Raw genomic sequence first — 17034 nt, forward strand, 5'->3', positions numbered from 1 at the left:
TCATTGCTGGGTCACTCTCCATCATCTTTGCCAAGTCTTGGGAAACGGGAGAGGTACCCGAGGATTGGAGGAAAGCAAATGTCACTCCAGTCTTCAAAAAGGGCAAGAAGGAGGACCCGGGTAATTATAGACCGGCCAGCCTCACCTCTGTCCCTGGGAAAGTAATGAAACAGCTTATCTTTGGTGCCATCTCAAGGCATATCAGGGATAAGAGGATCAGTATGGGCAATCAACATGGCTTCACCAAGGGAAAGTCGTGCCTGACCAACCTTCTTGGAGGACATAATGAGGTGGATGGATGATAGCAGAGCTGTGGATGTGGTCTACGTTGACTTCAGTAAGGCATTTGACACAGTCTGCCACAGCATCCTTACAGCTAAACCAAGGGAGTACGGTCTGGACGACCAAGTAGTGAGGTGGACTGCAACTGGCTGAAGGGAAGAAGCCAGAGAGTTGCGGTCAATGGGGCGGAGTCTAGTTGGAGGCCTGTATCTAGTGGAGTGCCTCAGGGGTCTGTACTGGGGCCTGTATTGTTCAATATATTCATCAACAATTTGGACGAGGGAATAGAGTGCACTGTCAGCAAGTTTGCTGATGACACCAAGCTGGGAGGAGTGGCTGACATGCCAGAAGGCTGTGCTGCCATCCAGTGAGACCTGGACAGGCTGGAGAGTTGGGCAGGGAAAAATTTAATGAAATATAACAAGGGAAAGTGTAGAGTATTGTACCTGGGCAGGAACAACCCCAGGTTCCAGTATAGGCTGGGGAATTACATATTAGAGAGCAGCGTAGGGGAAAGGGACCTGGGGGTCCTGGTGGACAACAGGATGACCATGAGCCAGCACTGTGCCCTTGTGGCCAGGAAGGCCAATGGCATCCTGGGGTGTATTAGAAGGGGAGTGGTTAGTAGGTTGAGAGAGGTTCTCCTCCCCCTCTACTCTGCCCTGGTGAGACCACATCTGGAATATTATGTCCAGTTCTGGGCCCCTCAGCTCCAGAGGACAGGGAACTGCTGGAGAGAGTCCAGCACAGGGCAACAAAGATGATCAAGGGAATGGAGCATCTCCCTTATGAGGAAAGGCTGAGGGAGCTGGGTCTCTTTAGCTTGGAGAAGAGGAGACTGAGGGGTGACCTTATAAATTTTTACAAATTTACAGTAGGACAAGGAGTAATGTGTTGAAACTGGAACACAAGAGGTTCCACTTAAATTTGAGAAGAAACTTCTTCTCAGTAAGGGTAACAGAACACTGGAACAGGCTGCCCAGGGGGGTTGTGGAGTCTCCTACTCTGGAGACATTCAAAACCCACCTGGACGCCTTCCTGTGTAACGTTATCTAGGTGTTCCTGCTCCGGCAGGGGGATCGGACTAGATGATCTTTCGAGGTCCCTTCCAATCCTTGACATTCTGTGATTCTGTGAATTTGTGATTCTGTGAAGAAGACTGAAGAAGACAAAACAAAACAACTGATGCAAAAGTAAACACTCACCACCTCCCATGGGTAGACTGATGCCCTGCTTCTTCTCAAATAAAAGATGCAAACCCTCCTAAAACTCCTTTTCTCTTTTTTTGCAAAGAATGACATTATACACATAGAATGTTTCTTTGGCTAGTTCAGGCCAACTACCCAGTTGGGTATTCTCACAGCCTATTGGGCTTGTTGTAATTTATTCACCAAGGGGGCAGAGTGAGAAACAAAGAAAGCCTTGATGTTTTGCAAACAACGTTCAGCAAAAGCTAGAATATTAATGTCCTATCAGTAATGTTTTGGTAAAAATCTAAAACACAGCACCATATAAACTGCTGTGAAAAAAAAACAAAAACAAAAACAAAACAAAACAAACAAAAAAAAAAAAACAAAACCAAAAAACAACCAAAAAAAACAACCAAACAAAACAAACCAAGAAAACAAACAAACAAAAAAAAAAACAAAACCAAACAAACAAAACAACAACAAAAACAACAAAAACAACAAAAAAACCAAAACTATCCTACACACTACAATAGATATGAGTTCTGTTGTGTTTTTTTGTATCCACTTGCCTTCCACAGACAGTTTGTAGTGCTGTCAAACAATTTGTGTTCATAAATTTTGCCATTTTAAACCCAAATTACTTTCTTGCAGCTTCAGGTAGAATGTCCTACGTGCCTATGTGACATTAGTTCACATATACACCTTATCTCTACCACTGTTTCTGTGATCTTTCACTGAAATCATTTAGGCTTTAGGGTTCCTTAAAGGAAGTTATTAAATGTTCAGTATTTCCACAGAAGGTGAAGATAGACAATCTAAAATAATAATTAGACCTCTACACTTGGTTTGCTGAGCAGCTATCCAGACTTTTGACTGGATTTCTCTTGACTATTAGGCAGCTAGCATTCACTTAGATGCTACATTCAGATAACTAAAAGTAGGTATTTCTCATTTAGAACTCAATTCACTTCCCTAATCTGTATTAATAAAATCCTTACTGAAATATCCTTGGTGTTGACAACATCAGCATTTATTTCATGTCTTGTCAAATTTCAATTTAGCATAAAAAACTTCTGAAGAGGTTAACTTTACATAACCTGTCTGGTACAGTTTCTGGTTTTTATTAGATTTTTTTTTTCACATTATTTTTGAGTTGCATTACTGCACTGTCAAAGTTTCATTGTTTCTTCTGATGCTGCCTCATTCTCCTGCTTTCCATCTCTTGTTATTGAGACTTAAACTCATCACTCACCAGGTAACACTGCTAATATAGTATCTAGCACTTCATCAGGTACATGGGCAGCAAGCACAAAAACTGAAGTGGCAAGATTCTGATCCATTTACAAGCTTTAATGGCAACTCACTTCATAGTTTCTTTAAGAAGTTTGGATCTTGCTTCTAATACTGTAGGAAAATTTATTGGGAAAACATATTGCACTGTTTGGACTTGTTTTTTAAGCAGTTTTGGATCTTAATGCTGAACTAAACTTGCTAGTCAAAATGGACACTGTCCAGAAACCTGTAGTCTTCATGGTAGCATTTGGACTTAAAACTTCAGAAAATGTTCAGAAATCTGTTAAAACTACATAAACACTTTTCTTAAGACTAGACTTCAGTGTCATTAAAATGATAAAATAACTGGAACATGTGATGTAGAGGAAGTGGCTGAAAGATATATGATTATTCAGACTAGAGAAGAAAATTATCTGGATGATCTTATCAATGTGTGAAAAAATCTGACGGGGATGCTTAAAAACGACCCAGTCATATCCTTCCCACTGGTGTCCACTGGCAGAACAAAACACAATTGGTACACACTGAAAAAACATACACTTCACTGAAACGATAAAAAACCTTTTTTATTGTGAGGGTGGTCAAACACTGGAATAGGTTGTTCAGGGCGGTTATGAACTCTCCATATTTGGAGATATTAAAAACTTTTTTTGATCAAGGTGATATAGATGATGCTGTTCTGAGCTAGGTCGTTGGACTAGACATCCCTCAGCCTAGGGCATCAGGCACTTCTATGGAGATGTGACCAGGCCAAGGCCAGACCAAGACATCAGCCCACAGATGGGGATCAGGGTCAGGCCTGGTGGGGGGAAGCAGGATCAGACACAACCCTGAGATGGCCACATAGGTCTGTGGGGACAAGCAGGGGCTGGGCTGAAACATGGGAATGTGGGTGGGCCTGTCTTGGCAAGGTCCATGGCTGGGTAGGGCTGTGCGTAGCTGGAGACTGTCCCTGCTGCAGTGTCTCTGGGGCAGAGCGTGACAGCCCCAGGGCACTAAAATGGGGTCCTTGGCCATGGGTAGGCTGGGGGAAGGCCCCGGGCCATTAAAGCCCTTTAGCACACTCATGTCCCTTTCAGGTACTTGTGAGATATTCTCCTGTGATGTGGAGGACACAGATTGACCTCCTTGGTACCATTCTCTGGAAAATAATTTCCCAAATCTCAGGTAAATCATAAGGAAGTTGAACGAAGCATTAGTTCTCTACTGTTTTCCTAGTAAATATAATGAGATGTTAGAAATCCAGTTTGTATGATGATACATTTATTTTTAGACAAATTTTTCTAAATATCTATAATGCTTAGATTACTGTCAACTAAATTTAACCTAAATTTAACCTAAACTTTCAACTCATGACTGTTCTAATCTAAAAGATATAGGATAAAGATATTTCATTTGGTTGGACTGTCTTCACTATATATAAATGCATGCAAACATTTATTATTACTAAGAGCTTACCTATAACAATCAGAATTCAATACTACAATGAGATACCTGGAATAACAAGGTCTATTTTAACATCGTTGGATTAATATTCTGCCTGTGTTCCTAGTTTACCTTAAAGATTTCAGTAAGCAGACAAATTGCCTTGACTGTAGCACTACACTACTCTGTACTTCTGATACAAAAGGTAGTTTGTTAAAAGCTACTTTAGACATTTTTAACTGTTATTCGATTATTACAGTTAGGCACACAGCCACTGTGTAACAAGGCACCAGTAATGTGTAGTCTTAAGGTTGAACCCTGACTCTTGGAAAAAGAGAATACGGGTTCAGGCCCTGAAGGCTAGCTGCTCTGTTCCACAGGCTGTTGAATAAATGATGATAACTATTCCTCCACTGGCAACTTTCATTTTGAAGACCTTCTTTCATGTGTTGTTTCAGAGATGCCCAAAAGAAACATTTTATTTAAGTTTCAAATAATGCTCCAATTAAGCAAAATGAAAAGCCATTTCCACAAAGAGGAGAAAAAGTCCTCCCCCTACCAGTGCTCTGCTTTCCTGCTGCTGAAGTCAGCAATCACTAAACTATCACAAGAATATCATAATTATTCAAATGTTAAACCAAATCTATAGCTGGGAATTTTTTAAACTTAAATTTAAATAAAATCACCCTATGATGAAGGGTATTGTGTATATAATTGTGGTCAAAAAGATACCAGAATTCCACAATTTTGTTTTCTTGTCATCATGTTCTACTCAGCTCTCAGGCAAGGCTAGCATTGATCTTGGAATTGGTTTATATATGATTAGGGCTTTCAAAGCAGAAAATAAATATTGCTATTTTGAGATTGAAATACTATTTCTAATTTATTATTTTAGATGTTAGTGTTGCTATCAGTACTTTTTGTGTTGTTTTTATAATTATGATCATTGCCATGCATAAATCTTATTTAATTTTTTTGTAGGACATTAACATATACTAAATACTCTTAGAGAAACCTATTACTTTGATACTTTAACAAAACTTAACAAACTTTTAAAATTCTGTAGTTGAATGGTGGATATTCTCTCATGTGGTTATTTAAAACTTAAGAATTAATAGCATAAAGAAATGCTTTCCTGAGGTATTTCAGCTAGATGAACTCGGGTAGTCCTTGACCGAAAAATGTAAGTGATGCAACAGGGACAGTTTTGTCATAATATAATCTTATCCCTAAGGCTGTAAAAGATATGAGATTTAGCAGGGTATCTATAATTCCCAAGGGAGGTGATTATTTCCTGACAACTACCCACTAGATTTGCCTTGTTGCTTTTATAAGAAGTCTGCATTGTGTGAGATAATGCAGCTTAATTTTCTAGAAGATAAAGCCCGTTTGACAGCACTTTCAGCATGCTTCACATGAAATAATCTGACATTATGAAATAATGTAACATTTAGAATGTTCTCTAGCCATAGATAATGCTCATCCAATTCAGTGATCCAATGTACTAATAAAGATGAGCAAAGTGATGTGATATGGCCAACAACCTAAAGATATTGGGAACTTATGATAATACTGGGGAAACATCACAGAAATATTACTGTCTGTAGAAAATGATAATATGTTGTTGTGTTGTTTGGTTTTCAGAATATCACAGTCTACAAAGATTTCTACACTGTGCTTACAAGAGTACAGACAGAACTTGGCTACCTTTTTGGACAAAAACAGTGGGTGACAAAACACCTCTTAGCTTAACAATGACAAATGAACTTTGTTTCCTGGTCTGATTTTGAAGTCCTTTCTAAGAAGTCACTGCTCGAAAGCTGCTGATATCCAAGCTATCCATTTTAAGGTTAATTTATTGTGTTTCTGTAACTCTGCACTCTTGCAGATTCAGCTGAAAAAGAACTGGGCAGAAGCAAGGATGTCATTCACCTAGCCTAAGTAACATATTAAAAGTTAGACATCAACTAATTATCTATGCTCATAACTTCACTGTTAATAGATAAAAAAATAAATCTTCAGACAGTAAATCTTATCACAGATTTAGTAGATTCTTTCTCACCAGGCTTATTTCCTCCACCATACAGCATTCGTCTTCTAATAAACACATTTTTTGTTACAGTCATCTTCTCTATACTCTGCATTGTGCAAATCTCCGTTGAAGTTAGCTGTTTCTGTTAACATAAATATTCACAAAAAGTAACAAATGCTAAAACATATGTTATAATCAGCTTTTCCTACACACTGATTAAATTAGATTATTGTAATACCTAGTATCATTATTTCAAACTGAATTGAACCATGTCTGTGTTAGAAAAAAAAGCAAAAGAAGAAACCAATGACACCCACCTGCTTAATTCACACCTAGAAAACAAGATAGCAAAAATAACAAAACAATTATCTCAAATCCATAGAGTTCTAAAGAGTCATAAAATTTAAATGACAGAACCTACTGTTTCTTTTTCAAATTGGCAGTTTCAAAATAAATATTCAAAAGAATGATAGTTCCAAAAATAAATTATAAAGGATTTGCTGACAGATGTGAGTTACTACCTTTCTGTGTTTTTTTTGCTGAATTTTTAGTCACGATCGCTAAATAGAAAAATTATTCATAGTAGCACATTATTTTTATTGACTCAATAAGCTGAACTGGGTTGGATGTCAAAGTTAGAAATTACTTCAGGCAATGTTATTTGGAATGAGTGGAAGGATTAATAGGATATCAGATTCTTGGAAAGCTACATTGAGAGAATAATGCTAAAAATATTGATGTAATACTTTTTAACTTTTTAAAATGCATTTGCCTAGGCTACCTTCATGCTTTCTCCTGTCTTTTCTGTAGATGTTCATAGCAATTGGGGTTTACATATAAAAATTATCAGAGAAGCTCAATTCAGCCCCATGTGCAAGTAACATTGATGGAAATACTTGTACATTTGTTCAGTCAGAGAACACAAACTATAGTGTACAACTTATTTGAACAATCAGATCTAAAAAAAACATAGCTAGAAAAACAAGTATAAAATGTACATTACAAGTAATGGCTGGAGGTGAATGAAGCAGTGAACTCTTTAGGGTAATTTTAGGCAAATGAGACTGAAGGAAAACACCATGATGCCATGATGCCCTTGCCTTTAAAAGGAGAAAATCAAAAGGTGAAACACTAACTCCTAAAAATATTACTATGAATGGTCCATTTAATTATGATCAATAAATTAACCTTTTTCTTGGAAAAGGTCAGAATTGTTCATGCCTAACAATTAGTCCCATGGGCTGATAACAGGAGATAATTTTGGATAACCAATCTTATTAAGTCAGTTTATCAACCTTGAGAAACAACAGCTTGTGAGAAAAAAATAAGACAAAATGATTTTACGATAAGATCCAAGAAAGTATTGGAAACTTCATGGGCTCATAGATCGTGAACTTTATATTGCATGCAATGCAGATTCCTTCATATATGTGTAGTAATTCCAACACACCAGATTTTCTTCCACACATGCAGATCAGCCATGCGAGTTGTATGCATTTGAATTAGTACAAACATTTTAAACATGGTTAATTCACGTTTAGGCCCTGTTTCAAACCAGTTCCCACATGTGCATACCTCAGAATAGCACAAGACATAGAAATGGAGGACATATTGTTAGAAATGCTGGGAAAAGTTAATAAGACTCAAGAGTCTGAAGTCAGAAACTGAAAATGCACTTCACTATCAGTAGTTCTGAGAATTCTAGAAGACTCTGAAGTAAACCAATGTCAACTTTAGCTTGATTCCAGAGTTAAAAATCTCAAAGGGGCTGAACTCCTTGCATGTTCTATGCAAAATCAAAACCAGCTAAAAGATTGATAAAGGATGTTTTTCATTGAATTTGCTATTTTATGCAAGTTAAGCTTTTCCAAATATGTAACCCCAACCATGAAGAACTAAAGCAATTTTAAGTAATTTGTAATTCAGATGAAGATGGATTAGGAACTGCCTTCTATCCCTACAGTATCCTGGCTAATTAATGAAGTATTTCCCTTCTAAGCCTTTGGCATTGTTTGACAGTATTCCTTATATGAGCTTATTTCCCCAAACAATATTTTTTTTCTCACAAGAGTAATTATACTTTCTTTATACAGCACTACACATGCACAGACAGAAAAAATAGTTTACAGTTCAAAAATCTTGTGACTTACCTCCTATAGCCCCGAAACATGGTTTTGCAGTTTGACAATGTAATAATGTGGAAATGCCATCAACATCAAAAAGAAGAAAAAATAAAAATATAAAGTTTGGTAAAATAAATGGTATTTAAAGACTAATTTAAGATAAATTATTCTGGAGTCAAGGGGGATGGGAGGGGAGATGTTCACCTCTCTTCAACACAAGTCAGTTACATTTTTAATTCAGAGACAGCATTCTTGAAGCAGGATGAAGGATTATAATCAATGTATATCGTTATAGCAGATTTGAGAAGGCTGCTTTTAACATTTTGGTATAATTTAGAATTGAAAGTCACAATTTCTTAGTTAAAAGCATGAAAAATGTTTAGAATTATTTCTAAGCAGACATATTTGAATATTTACTGGTTTAAAGCATGAAAGGAAGTTTCAGTTGGGCTTTAATATTATTAAGACAACTAGCAACACTAAAGAGGAATTCAGTTCTCGGAGACTGTAACATGAATGTGAAGCTGTTATTGTATTATTTTTTCAGTAATAAAATTTTGCTATGAAAGCATCGCGGATTGTAATACAATTGAGAAATTGATATATTCTATTTGCTAGAGGGATACTAAGCTTGTCATTTGTGATGATGAGAAATGTGGAAGAAATTCTAATGCATGTACTCATAAAATGCAACTCAGAAGGAAATTGTGCCCCATTTTATGACTAAACATTTTAAACTAAAGGCAAATGCACTGTTTTCTGATAAATTTTGAATCAAAGGGAAACTACAGAAAAGCATAATGGATTAAACATTACAGAATTTGAATTACCCAGATACAAGCTCCCTATGAGTCTCTAAATCTTGGCAGGAAGAGATATTGTTTGAAAACAAGACACCACTAATGCTGACAGGAAACAGATAGGAAAAAATTGTAGGACAGTGAAGGAGAGATTGATATCAGACTTTTTTTTCTTACTTAGTAGTATTCACACTCTGTCCTATGAAAACATTATTTGCAAATTCTGTAATATTTCGAAGGCTTTTTAGTCTACGTAATATATATATTTATGTGCTTCAAGACATTTTAATGTATTTCTAGTTCTTTCTCACTGAAATTAATAACAGCAACAATAATAATAAAAACAGTAATAAAGATTAAAATGTTTCCTTCTAGCCATTTCACTGGAATATGCCCTGGTCAGATAGAGGACAAAATTTAGTCCTGATAGAATGTTAACACCATGTTTATCCTTGAATCTTGTCTGCGTTTCGTTTCTTGACTGATATAGATCACACACTGTTACCTCTACACATTTAAATGAAAGTGAAAGATGTAGAATATTTCTGTATTGGTGATGTATTAGGGTAATGTACTGCAAAAAAATTTAAAAAAAGGAAGTAGAAAATGTTTTGTTATGTATCATACGTTCAAGGAGAATAGTACTGAGAAAAAAGTTGAGACAGTTATGAAAATGGGATCCTAACCCACTCTGCCTCAGTCTTTTCTTCTGATTTTTTATTTTAAGAGTGATTTAAATTTACAGTGAATATCAGTCTTCAGTGTAGCACTAAAATTATGTACTTGCCTGTCCAGGAAAATGTGTTATGAAAGAGTATCTAGAACAAAAATACGTATGTAGGTAAATTTACAAATATAATTTGCATAAATTTATATTAAAAATACAAAAAATAGGGGACCATTGTCTCCGAAACAGCGAGTAATTTTTATGTTTTTAATAGCCTCAATAAGACCTTACCAGGGAAACTGTCAAGATTGTTACCATATTTCAGGAGGAAAAAAAGTGGATTAATTGGGTGAAATACAAAAGAAGTATAAAAATTCAGAAAATATTACTTCCAGGGCAAGATGAAAAGGAGTAAAATTGTACTGTTGAAAGACCAGAAGACTTCAGATTTTAATACATAAAATACAACACCAGACAGGAAGACAGTATGTTGTCCATGTCCAATATTATGGCAGGAAAGATATAGATTAACCATCAGAAAACTTTCAAATTAATTTAATTTGCCAAGGTAGTGCATTAAATCTTTAAGAAAAGGTTAAACAGTCATTTGCTAGGAAAGGTTATACATAAATGTTCCATCCTGGGGCAATGGAGTGAATTAGATCTGGATGCCACATCACTTTCCAGTTTCATTATTCCAACTTTTTAATTAAAAATATATTATATATTACAAGCAATTCAGTATAAGTAACTTGTGCTTTTTCTGTAAGAAGCGTTATACCCCAATAATAAAACAAATTAATTACTAACCAGAGAAAAACCTTTCAAGGCACCAAGAATGAAATGTGACAAATAAGGTGTTTTCCGATGCTTCTAGAATTGGGTCAGATGCTCATATTCATTTTCATACTCAGACATATTGCACAAGACTAATATAGCTCTTAAATATTTAGAAGACATGGACTACAGTTCTTTGTAATATATGAAATTTGGTGCATAAAATGAAAAAAAAAAATACTGTATTAAATGTGATCCCACAAAGTTCACAGGTGAAATTTGGGAATCTAAATCAAAACTGGTAACCAAATTTTGCATACCAACTATGATGGTATATCAATTTAGTATTTTCAGTTACCCTGACACCTGAAATTTGTGGCCCAATATATCTGAATTTTAATTCTTCTGAGACAGTTGGAATTTATCTCACAGTCACCCAGCCAAGGTCCAATAGTCAGATATTTTGGAATTACTGCGAAATCTTCTCCAAAGTATATGATAGTAGAGGTAGGGCTTTTATTATTATGTAGTTATAGCCACAGTCAGAGAAACACAAATTCAGAAAATCATATAATTACAGAATGCTTTACCTTGGTAATTCAGCTGGACCAGGTTGCTCAGGATTGTGTCCTGTTACATTTTGAATATCTTTACAGACAGAGACTCCGCACTATCTCTGGGCAACCTATTACAGTTGACAACCTTCACAGTAAAACAGTTTTTTTCTGTGTTCAGATGGAATTTCACACTTTGTAATTTGTGTCTCTTGTCCTGTCAGTGAGCACTACTGAGATGAGGCCAGCTGTCACTTCTTCATTCCCTCTCATCACGTATTTAGAGACACTGATGAGATCCCCCTGAGCCTTCTCTTCTCCAGGCTGAACAGTCCAGGCTCTCTGATGTATAAGGAGAGACTGAGACACATCTTACTGTCCTTGTGCTGGACTAGCTACAGTAAGTTTATACCATTCTTGTGTTGGGGGCCCCAAAGCTGGACAACGTAGTTTAGATGTGGCCTTATGGGTGCTGAGAAGAGAGGAAGGACCACCTCCCTTGACCTGCTGGCAACACTCCTAGTGCAGTCCTGGATATCATTATACTTCTTTGAGGCAAGGGCCCATTCCTGACTCCTGTTCAACTTGCTGTCCACCAGGACTCCAGCTCCTTTACTGCAAAGCTGCTTTCTAGATGGTTATAGCAGTTACATAGCTAAAGCAAAATAGGTGTTTATAGATATAAACACACATATGTATGTACACATACATATATGTGTATTTAGACAGTTATATATACAGCTATATTTACATAGTTACATAATTATTCTAGAAAGCATATTCTGTAATATGTATCAAACTTTATTTAGTGCCATTTTGCACATTTTTTATTAAGGGTGACTCCTGCCCACCTTAATATAATTGCCTAATTCCTATCTTATTCTAAAGATGTCTAGTGAGCCAATCCTCTTAAAATAAAAATCTAATTTCACCACATAGGCTATAAAAACAAAGAAGAATGCATCTACGTTTGGAGACAGATTTTTTACCTTAAAAGCCATGACACTTGACAGGGATCCTATATTAAATCATGACTTCAGCATAATATTTAAAGCTTTACAAATGCTTTAAAATCTATAGATACATTAAGTGTCTTAACCAAAGCTGTCTACATGCAGACTATAGTCAGGACATTCTAGACAGGGAAATGGGCTCTCCTGCTGTAATGAGCATGTTTTCTTGATTGACTGTGTTGCTCAAGAACAGTTACGAACAAAACCAGTTTCTAATTTCTCTGTTCAATTATGTAGAAGGCCGCATGTGTTAAGCATGGTCAAGTCAGTGAGTAGAAGCATAAAACTGCATTTGAACTCTGCTAGTTACATAGTAGACGAAACACCAATTTTGATGCCCAAGAATAAGACTTCCATAAAAGCAGTCAATGTACCACATGAACCAGTTTGTGATACATTTTGTAGAAATATTGGCTTTTTTTGCAGACATTAACAAAATTTTCAGGTCTGAGAATTCTGGCATTTGTAGGCAAATCTACAAGTTTGTGGTGGTTTCATTTGTTTGTTTTCTTGCTTTTTTGTTGTTGTTGGTTGTTTTATTTTTTCTTTGTCTGAAACAAACCCCTTCTTTAGAAGATCTAAATCTTCTCTAAGTCTTGTATAAATTCACCTATATCAGTAGTGCCTTGATTTTATTGGTCATTTTAGAATGGCTGCAGATAAAATGTTCATTTGGTTCAATGCTAGCCCAGAAGCATATCTCAGTAATCTTTGTTTTTCCTTTAGTTCTTCGCTGCATGACCATTTCTTTCTCTTTCCTCTTCCAGCACTAGTATAATTTGTTTTCCTATCTTTTTGTCATTCCCTGTCATAATAATTTTTCATCCTGCTTTGACTTGTTTGGCTCTATTTAGGACATTTATTATCTCTCTAATTAGAGAATTAGTATGTTACATTAGCAATATTGTAACATCAATATCACAATACATAGCTTGCTCCTATAATTTCTAGCTGTCAAAAGTATGTACAAAATAATGTGGGCATGAGAGAAAAATTGTAAGGATAATAACAAACTGTGACTATCTCTTATCCTGACTTGATTTCTTGTGGTGAGGTTTTTAGATTTTTTAAATATGTTTTGTAGTATATATGCAGATTTAAGAATGAATTGTGCATTTCATTCCTACCTTTCTGAGTGTTACTTCATGTGTAATGATGCCATAATATAAGGGGTGACAAATTAGCACATAAAACATTTGAGATCCATCATTGATAAAACTCTTTCAGCCAATGCATATACTTAACCTTTAAGCATAGAGATTAAGGACAAAAGCTGTCCTTCATCAGTTCACAAAATCTGGGAATATCATGTATAGAACCATACATATTGATCATAATGGTTAGAAAGATTAACTTTATATGTATTTGAAGAATAGTGCCCCACTGAAACTGTAGCAACTACATGTGTATATATTATGTGTGTATTACATATGTGTTGTTATTTGCCTACGTATGCTTTAAAAAAGAGGGAGACTAATCAGTGTGACTGCTCTGCAGTTATTTCAAACAATCTAAAGGCAGCATATACTTTTTAACACACTGTCTAAAATATGCCAGTTAACATAAATCTATTATATACACGATTCAGGCCTGATTCTGCTCTCAATCAAGTCAATAATTCAGCCACTGATTTCAAAGAGTTTTGGACTGCACTTAGCATCAGATTAAGAAAATAAATTACAAAAAAAGTATTCCTAATTTTTTTAAGTATCCGAACACAGTTCACTTAGTGTGACCCTGAAAAACTCACAGAAGTATCAGAAAACAGTTGTGTAATTAGATGCCAGATTAATCCACCTGGACCAATTAACCCAGAAAAGGCTGCCAGGCTCAGTACTGCAATGTCAACAGAAATAAAATCAGAAAGAAGAAACAGGTTGAGTGAAGAAAACTTCTTAGGAATATCAGAACACAATTAGGGATGATTATAAAAAAGTCTGGGATCAAAGAAATTCTGCAGACAAGTTTGCATCAGAGTCCAAGATAATAATACAAATCATTAAATGGTGAATGGTACTTGTAATTCACTGATACACTGGAAAAAGTTGGGAAACCACTGTAACTCTTGAAATCTTTAATACTTAAAAGTTTCTTGTTCTGTTTTTATTGGGCTCATTGAATGTTTTTTGTGTTTTTTTTTGTTTGTGTGTTTTTTGGGTTTGTTTGGTTTTGTGTGGGCTTTTTTGTGTGTTTTTGTTTGTTTGTTTGTTTTTGAGAGGGAGTGATTTCTGCTAAATTTCCTCATCTTCTGTTGCTTACTGGGATCCCATCTATTCATTTCAGAAAAATAGAAACTCTTCTACTTTCCCTGAAGAAACTTAAAACCTGGTTAAATTCTTGTATTTGTAAAAACTGCATCTGGCATAGTTTATAAATTAGCCACCAGAGCCCAAGTTCTGTGAAGGGCAGAAGAACAAACACAAGTTGGATTATCCACAGCAGTTATGGAGTAGTATGTGCTTGGCATGTGTAGAAATTGAAGGTAATGGATTAATGCTGCACAACCACCAATGCAAAAACTGATTGGATGATACCTTCAGTTCTCTTCCTTCTTTTTTTTTATTGTTACCCTTTTCCTTTTTAATTTTTTCTTTTTTCTCTTTCCAAAAGGATCCCTAGTATTTGTATGCTATAGACTTTCTACTTTCACTGTCAGTAACTTCAAATTTCATGTTGATTAGGCTGTTTGTTGGCAATGTCCTTTATCTGTGGTTATAAGAAGTTAATGATTAATAATATACTTTAAAATATATTCCATATTGACTGTAAGCTATGTAAATACTGGTGTTTTGCCCATTATGAGCTAGAACAGAAATTGAAGCACTAAGAGTAGAATCTGAATAGCATTACTAGTATAAGTAGTGATTTTATGGAGTGCAAATATACAGTGCGTGTCTTGCTTTTCTTACAGAAGTATTATGAAAAAATAATAATTAAAAAAGATTACATGTGCATCTCCGGAAAATAGATTTAGAGCCAGATCTACTTTAAGAAGTTGTTAAGGTTTTCAGGAATTCATGCTTGTGCATTTTTAAACTCCATTAATAGAATTAGTGATTTGTATTTGGACTAGTTTCAGAATAATTGAACTGCTTTTTGATGGAAAAGAATATGTAAAAATTCATTTTATTTTCTATGTATTTGAGTGTACATTATATGCATTTGTATGGATTTTATTTTTTTTTTAATTGAAATAACACTTAATATGAAAGCAAATGGAATGTAGTGCTGTCTTTGCCTAGGCTCATTACAATCCTAGTCAGAGTGGTATCATTCATATATAGAATTAATGTGGCTGAATCTTCATTTCATCAAGATTTTCAAGTGCATTAATTTGCATGATGCAAGAATAGTAACTGTAATCTCCTTTCCTCAGGCAGATTCATCAATATTTGGGACTTTGCAAGTGAAACCAAAAAAGAAGACAGACTAAAGGAGACAAACAGTTTCACTGTAATTTAATCTTAATAAGAAATTGTCAGTTCCTAATAATGTATTTTCCAGTCTACTCTATGTCTGTAGAGTGTACTAGGAGTTAAAAATATTTTTAATGATTTGTCCCAGTATGTTTCCTTTAATAGAAATTAAATAATAATTTAGTATCCAATATTCATAGATAATATTCAATGCCAGATAGCTGATAGCTTAATGCTGAAGGACAGAAAGACCTAGAACTAGATGGCTGAATGTGTAACTCATGATGGGAATCATTATGGTTTTTTGTAGTAGAGTTGCCCTGATGATAATGGATAGCTAACAGATGTAATTATATGCAAGGAAATATTCATGCAATAGCTTCTGATTGGGATCTAAAGCTGTCTGTTTCATAATGTACTAGTGATTATGGTTTAATTTGGCCTGTCTCTGCTGAAATTTCATGATAGACAAATAGACACGAAAATGGAGTTGTATGCAATTCAGCAGTTTTGGTTTGGTTTGGTTTTGGTTTGGTTTTAGGTCTGCAGCATATTTGGCAAATGTTTTGTAAATAAATTAGACATAGTTTGGTTTTGTATATTTGCCTGGTATTGCTGCAATTGATAGATGAACGCAATATTTTAAAATCATGTCTGTTTCACCCTAGGACATCTTATGGAACTTTTAATATAGCAAATAACTGTAATTCATTGCAGTGAACACCACAGAGAAACTGAGAAAATTTGATTCTCTGACACCTAAAAACCTCATGACTTTTATGAGCATGTTTGCTGGCCATCTAGCCAGTATTATATGACTTTCAGTCCTTGATGACTTGCATTAAATATCAAAAAGAAAACAAAAAAATGCATATTAAGGAAATCATAAAGTCTTCTTTTTATTTTGCTCAAGACTTCTAGATGCTCGTCTATAGATAATTGTGTCATATTAATCACAGTATATTTTTTTGGTCATTTTATCTATTAAATTCATCTCATAGCAAATTAGAAGTATTCAATCAACTCGAAAATAGAGAGCTGTAGGGAAAATATAAATGATTGCTAGTAAAGCTTTATGTGTGTAGCAACTTTGTTTCTTTCTAAAGTATTACAAGTATTTAAAATTCCAATTGTATTTCATATGCTCTCAATAGATGTAAAACTATAAATGGGATTTTTTTGATCTTAAAATAACTGTTGATTGGTATGCTTTTAAAAGAACTTGACTTAGCTTTAAGACAAAGCTCTACTTTCATTGACATGTCTCTGTAGAACAATTTAATACAGGATAATATCACTTCCGTATAAAAAATGCACTCTAACAGTTTGAAATTTGCATGTTTTTCTTTGATGTTTCTGTGTTTCTCAGTTATTGCTGTGTTATGTTTTCTAGGGGTTATGAAAACTCTAATGAGATGGTATTTTAAAGTTTATTCATTTTCTGTTTTTCTGTTAGGTCGCT

This window comes from Columba livia, chromosome 1 (assembly GCF_036013475.1).
Source record: "Columba livia isolate bColLiv1 breed racing homer chromosome 1, bColLiv1.pat.W.v2, whole genome shotgun sequence".
Taxonomy (NCBI): domain Eukaryota; kingdom Metazoa; phylum Chordata; class Aves; order Columbiformes; family Columbidae; genus Columba; species Columba livia.